Consider the following 7,967-nt stretch of genomic DNA (forward strand, 5'->3'; position numbering starts at 1 on the left):
AGGCTTTTGGGAGAGGGGGATATTTTTAATTCTTGAAGAAACCAATGCAGTACTATCTGGCTAGTCTGTGGGCATCATAAAACAAAATTTATCAAAAAGATGTTTACTCTGCCTATTCATTTAAGATTAGCTGTGAACCCTGAATTAAAAGTGCTGGTTTTATTTTCAGCACTGAGTTTTACTCTTGTCTTAGGTGCCCAACCAAAAAAGCTTCCTATAGTCCAAGTACATCTCCCATAATGTATCAATATTAATAATATTATCTGCTCCAAAAGCCTCCAGTCTGGCTGTCCCCCTTTCTATGACTCTAACAATCTTGCAGACACTTCTGTGTGTTTTGAATTGATGTTGCACTATGTTATAAAATCAAGGTAACATACTTAATTTTCATAGAAAATGGAGTTATTTATTTTCAAAGCTCATTCCATAAAGTCTGGAGTCCATTTCACTGCAAACCAACTAAAGGAGTCTGTCAACATGTATTCCTCAAAATTCCTTGCTTTGCCCTGTAACCTCTTCATCATATAATATTTTCCCTGTTGGAGTGACTTCAGTATGAATCCTTATTCAGACAATAATGCATCTGTATATTAATTAAACATTTGTACTACCTCTAAATCTGACTAAAGGACAGACTGTCTAAAAGGCCAAAATTGAATTCTTTCGCTAAAGAAAACTTAGAGTCTTTTCTCTTGGTGAAAAGATAGAGTTCCAGGGTGACAAGGGTATATATGCTGATATGAATTTGGAAGGTAAAATGCAACCTTCCTTCAACAGAATTCCTTGAGAATACTCCTCCTCTAGCCTTACCTCACTGAAGGGCAGTCTCTTTACTTCTAGATTCCCATTATCCTCCCTCCATTCATATGACCTCCTAAGTTACCAAAAGAGACTACAGAATATATATAGTGCCTGTCCATCTACGTTAAATGCTACATGCAGCGTCAAAAGACTACCCTTCATTGTACTGTTTAGACTGAACATCTAGATGTCATATCTAGAGCTTCCCTCAAATGCTTTGTAATTTAGTGCTGATGTTGCCAAAAAGAGCTAAGTTGCATTCTCTAGATATTCATTACCTAAACATGATAAAAGGTAGGAGTTACCTTTTATCTGCCTCTCTGAGATGTAGAGAGCCTAATGACCTTCAGAACAGGAAGCACAGTAGAGCATAAATCTGAAGAGATTAACCTTATTCTTTGTTATCTTACTATTTTTAAAGGTGCTGTTAAAATCAAAATAGAAAAAGACAGTGAGTTGGATTTTTCACGGTGCCTGGATATAATTCAGAGTAGACTTGGAAATTCAAAGTCCAGAGATACTAATTCTTATTAATCATCATGATATTATTTGCCATATAGCTACCACATTGATAACAACTTCATTTTAGATAAAGATCCCTGACATCAGATAGCAAAAATTTTTTGTTACCACCTGTGTTTCTAATGGAAAACCAATAGAGAGACCAGAGGTTTTATATGGAATTAGTAGGTCCTTTGAGCTGTCAAGACCCAATATAGGTAATAAAAGATCTAGCCATGCAACTCAGTAAGAATAAACACCTTCTTCCTATTTAATGTGTTCAAGTGTTAAACCAACGCTTCACTTTAAAAAATGCTTATATGGTCATTTTATAACTACTGCGTCCTGCAGTTAATTTTCAAGTCAAAAATACTGTTTGTGTAGGATCCTGATGATATTTACAGTACCTACAGTTAAATAAACAAAAGATACTTTACCATCCTTCAGTGTCTTATCCCTATAAAAATTACATACTATACTTCCACAGAAATATATCTTTTTTCTGTAGTTTATTACCTACAGAGAAAAAGTTTTAGGTATCTTTTTATGTCTTGTAGCTGTAGTTTCTAAACTATATATAATTACTTTCAATGAAAAAAGAAAACTATAATGGGAATAGCTTTATTGTCATATTTTTACTAGTGGGTGTAAGAAATGATTTAACTTACAGGTACTGATTATTTAATTGTATTGATATAGCACATACAGCCTACCCTGACTAGTGAATCATTCAGACTGACAAGAGGAGGTGTAAAAATTCTGCTTGCTTCTGTTCTGCCACATCCTTCTAGTTTTACAAAGGATAAAGCTTTATTCACAGGTGGGGGTTAGTAAGCCATTAAACTTCTTGATAACAGCTATGAATGCATAAAGCAAACACATCAATTCCATATGGTATAATTTTGAAATTAATTGGATAGTGAAACAAACTACTCCAGAAGATGACTATCTCATCAGATACACAATACAGCTAACTGAAACTACATATGGTTTAAAAATAATCTTTTTGTAAACTTAACAGAATTAAGCTTATGTACAAGTTACTTATCTAATGTGCTCCATTTCATTTGTTAGTGTGTAACCTTTATTCAATGTAATTGTTGCATAAACCCATTTGCTTGTTTAGATGTGAAAAGACACAACAAACAATTAAAGTCTTAGCTACATCATTATGTATGAAAGTAATTATATTGTATATCTTTAAACCTATGGCCCTGCAACAGCAGTTGATTAAAAGAACATTAATTTAGTCTGTAAAATAATTGTGCTTTGGACAATACTTGACCAAATGTAATTAGCAGAATTTAGATAAATTCTCAGTCTAGCTTTCAGCAACCTGAATAGAAAATCACTCTCTTTGCTATATATAGATAGGCTTGAATATGACTATTATTTGAGTTGCACGGTATATTATACAGGAATAACAGGGCTAAGATTTTAGATATACAACAAAGCACAGGCCTTTGACTTAAAGAAGTCTCTGTTTTTCTCTTCTTCCTCACCAATTCTGGTTATATTTTTCACTAAATATAAGATGAAGAAAAGCAAGGCAGTAAGGGTTTCACATAAATCTCTTTCCTTATTTTAAATATCTCTTTTGGCTGGGGATAATTAATGACATGGCATCTGGTTTCTTTAGATAGCTACAGTTTGGTATAGTTACATGCAACAATATATTTTCAAGCTACACTCTTCTCATCATTTTTCCTATAATACTTAAATTATGTATATCTTTATGTGTCTTTTTCACTGTATATTATGCATATCCAAAACTGTTATCTTCAATTTACAATATTATTAATAATTCCTTTATTAGTAGAAATTAATATTCTAAGAAGCCGGGTAAAGTAATATGCTGAAAGCATTAACTAATTTCCCTGCTAACAGAAATATTAAGTGTAACATGAGATTTTTCTTTTTATTACTCTATTTGACAAAAGAAACAAATAACGTAAGAGCCGAGTTGGGAAAGATCCAACATTGGTAACAAGAGTAGTGAACTAGTGATTATATTTGCTAAATACTGAAAGAGTTCCCCTTTTAAGTACTGCCACGCGTTTGTTTTGCCAGAAATGAAGTGGTTTTCTTCAACAAATCATTAAAAATCTGTCCAGCACTTGTAGTCCAAGAAGAGCAATGTTGTTGAAGGGAAATCTTTTCTCCCTTTTTTGTTTTGTACAAAAGATAACCATAATGGGTCTGCCTGCAGGGCAGAAAGCTCAGAAAATGATGAGGTTGAAAATGGTTTTATATTCTACACAACTTCAGAAGTGACATGTTAGTAAAGGTCCATGGGAAGAAAGCTGTCATATCTAGAGAATTCTTTGGTGAAAACAAGTTATATTTAATGGAATGAAAATGAATGATATTTTTGGCTATCTATCTATCTTCAGATAAGGAAGAAAGCGAGCTAGACTCTATTCTAAGTAATGTATCATGAACAAAATTACTAGAATTTCACTTATGATGACACTTGAGCTGAAAATAATCCTGGTCTAAGATGACGTTTACAGATCCTGACAGAAGAATCTTTGTGCTTGTAAATGTATCACATCTTACTTGTAACTAGTGGGATTTCATGATTGTTGATGATTTCCAGGTTGCTTTTCAGAACGCTATATAACAATATCTTTACTTAATAGTGAAATAAAAAATGTAAGTATGGTAGTTCACCTAATTTCTTTATCCTTTAAAAAGGATGAAACCAGCAGAAGGTAAACTACCCTTTGAAATGACAGGATTAAAGAGAATCACAACCCTGTTGTTTTTAACAGCAACTTACATAGCTGAATAGAGAATTCGAGCATTGATACCGCATGTTGTAAGTTTGATAAAGATTTCCATTAAAATATTGTTAGTCTGCATCAAATTGTAAAAAATACTTTAGATGAGATGAAAAAATTAATAGAATTTTAAAGCTTAAGGAAGAACAGATAATGCAATTATAACAAGATACAGGTGAGCTACTTAAATTATCATATTCCACTTAACTCAAACAGTGATCATAATCATTTTGCAACTCTGTATTATACACAGATCTAAGAAGAATAATTTAGAAAATCATTAACTCCATCTAGTGGTGATTGTAATTTTCACATGCAACTATGCTCCTGTAAGCAACTATATTCCAAACTTTGATTCTAATTTGTTACACTTCAAGAAATAACAAGAGATAACAACAGCAATTCATTTGATTGATGTATGAAAATTTTTTGAAGTTTTAATAGTATTGAATTAAATCAGTTTCTAAAACTATGCTTAAGAGTTTAAATTTTATTCTAAGGGAACTCAGCTGATAATAATGCCCAGATCTGTTAAAAAATGGTGCTCAAAATATCTTGCAAAGAAAATCAACATCATTATTCATACACTACCTATTGGGAAACTAAGACAGAGGAAAATGAAACAATTTTGGCCAGTGCCAGAATGAGGAAAAGAAGCGAGATCTCCCAAGTTGCTCAGCTCAGTGTTCTGCCCACAGGGAACCAGGACTAGAGAGGCAGAATCTTTCTCCTTGGAGGTCTTTGGCTCAAATCAAGAACAAACTGGTAGTGACTGGCAGTCTGTAAGGACATATGAAATGAAATGAACTTTCTTTTTGTAACTTAAGAGGATAGAGCCATATCACTGCATCTTAGCTATTAAAAGTAATCACGTTTGCAGTCTGCTGAAACAATGTAAAGACTCATTAGACTGCTGAACCTGATCTGCTTACTCAGTCCCTACTAGTGTACAGTTGAATCAAAGTGGCAGCATGGCATGAAAAAATTTACCACTGCCCAATGTTCTGCCCTATTCTATAGAAAAAAACAGGTCAACTCTCCAGGGCAATAACTGCCATTCTTCAAAAGCATTTAATCCGAATTAAGTCATTTTGGATGTTCTTGTTTATATGACCGCTAGAATGTAAGTCCTGCCTGTGAAGTTTTGGAGACTTGGAAAGCAGTAGGTACCACGCTGCTGCATGTTTATTCAGGGTGGGTTATCCCAACAAAAAGGAAAATGAAGTCCATAATGATCAGAATCAAAGGAACTTGAGATCAACAGGGATTTTAACATTGTGAAGGTTTGGGTCTTTGGGGGAATGTGGACATCAAACAAGGTTTAATTTTTATTTCTATTTTCACAACAATACTGTTCAGGCAATGTGATGAACCTCAGGAAGGAGACCCAATATTCACCTCCAGATTTTCCATGACAGGACAACAAAAATGTCTCAAATACTGTTCTATTCTATTTAAAGACAAATAGAAAACACTTCCCAATCAGTAATTTGGAAAACCATCAGTAAATTGTGGACTGGTCAATAGCTAAGAGAAGATTATTAACTACTGAGATCAATAAACATCACTCCATAACCAGGATAATACCGGTTCAGCTCTAGCTTGATCTGACTCATCACTACTGTATCAGTCATAATCTGTACGCACTAAAATCTAGGACACTGAGCAAAGGATTAGAACTGTACTGTGCTTTCGGAGCTTACAGTCTTGGTTAATCTGCCTAAAATTGGATGTTGAAACTATTCACTGGAGAAGTCATCCAGAGATTATTTTGAGTGAGCAAACTTGGCAAATGGAGTGCCCTTCTAAAAAAGGTATAAATAGTACACATCAATAAGAGGCTCCTTTACTCTCTGCTGGTTTTAATCAAACACAGTTGATTCACAGAATTTGTACAGCCAAGCCCTCTCCCACTCAAACCTGTCTTCCTTTGACAAGAGTACTAATGAAAATTCACTGGATTTCTTAGCTACTAGCACTCCTTCTCCCAAGCTATTCCACATGCTCAGTACATTTTTTCTAGTAAGACAAAGTAGTATTCTACATGCTGTCCTTACCAATATCTGTGGATGAATACAGCATTATTAAATAATTCTCTAGACAACTGAGAGTGACTTGGTAGATAAACAGTTAAAAAAATGGAATTTCATAGGGTCCTTATCTCTGAGACATGACTGGCAGGAAAAAAAAAAAGAAGAAAAAGGGAGAAAAGTCCCTCTTTCCAAGTTGTAAAGTGATGGAGATACAGGATGACTTCAGGTCTTCATGCATGACCCAACTGCAACCTAGCAAGAGATTAATCACTGCGGATATATGAAATCCTCTGGCCCCCAGCACGCAATTCTAATATTGTGGTCTTATAGCTATATATTGGAATCTTCTTCTCCTATTACCCTCATACCTTGGAAAGAGGAAAAATGCCTAAACAGAAGAACAGGCAGTGTTTTCTTGTTCTTTAAAAAACAGGATGTATCTTACTGTTTGAAAAGATATTGCCACTGGTTGTTTGCATCTTAATCAAATACTTCACTAAGTAGCATCACCCACAATCTGCAATTAAGGACTCTACAAAATACTTTCTACGAGGCAAGTATCACTGACATTTAGATATATCTTTCAAACGTAAAACAAAACACAAACTATTCAAGCAAAACAAAACATTTACACCTACAGGCTAGAGTTTGTTTAATTAGATTGGGCGATGATAAGTAAATATGTGATAAGTAAATATTTGATAACGGAAGCTTTTCTGTCTTTTGTTTACTGGAAGTAAAAGGAGAAGCTTCTTAAGTTTCTCTAATTAGCCTAAAAATCTCAATAAATAAGAAAAAAGCCATGGGTATCTGACCTATAATTCTTTGGTCATCACACGTAGAAAAGTAATTTTAAGTATTTTCTTAACTTCAGAAAGGATAAGAGATACAATACTTGTAATCACTTCCACTTCAACACTGTGGTTATTCCCCCAGGTGCATCTATTAGATGCAACTGGCTTGTCCTTATTAAAGTGCTGATCATTATTCACTGTTCAGATATACAGAAAGAGAAGGACCATTTAAACTTTTAGCTCAGGAAGGAAAAATTATAAGCAATTTAGCTTACATCCTGTTTGAAAGGCCAAGGAATGGAACAAAGTGGTATTGCATTTATATAAACTCATGACCCACAATGGAACACAGTAATGCAGGCTGTATCTGAGCTGTGCTGGGTGAAGAAACCACACAGTCTCGCAGCAGGAGAAATATCACTCCCAGCCATTGCTGCTCACATACCTGCTTATTATCTGAGCAACCCAGTACCAAGAGACCTAAAATTGTTGTTTTGTGAGGAAATTCCTGCTGCCAAGAGGTGGTATGTTTGAATTTAAAAGACACAGGGAACAATCAGAAGAAATTTTAGATCAAAACATTCAAACAAGGACCAGAAGAGATAATAGGAGAGGACTAGGAAAAAAACTTGTGTTTTGTGGTAAATAGTGAGCTAATACTTTTCAAAGGGACATGTGGAAACAAAGGAACTAAGTTGATGGTAAAAAAAATGTTAAGGTAAGCTGTCCACCTTTATGTTCTTCCTATACAATTAAAGAGTAAGGATGTGATTGGTTATTCTTTAACTTTTATGAATATATAGCCATGTAAATTGGGTATAAAAGGCTGCCTGCATCGTTAGGCCCTTAGGAACTCAGGAAGCTATGCCATCGCTGAGCAGCTCCATGCACGGTTTGGAGTTCTTGACAGCCTGCCATACCTTGGGTGCTCAGAGGAGCATGTTATTACTTGTCAGATTTTTATATAAAGACAGAAAAATATTTGAGGCTCCCTCACAAAAAATCCATAAAAACTAGCAGGACGTGCAGATACATTCACATGTTAATTCTTCCTT

Source organism: Apteryx mantelli, chromosome 4 (genome assembly GCF_036417845.1).
Source record: "Apteryx mantelli isolate bAptMan1 chromosome 4, bAptMan1.hap1, whole genome shotgun sequence".
In the NCBI taxonomy this organism is placed as follows: Eukaryota; Metazoa; Chordata; class Aves; order Apterygiformes; family Apterygidae; genus Apteryx; species Apteryx mantelli.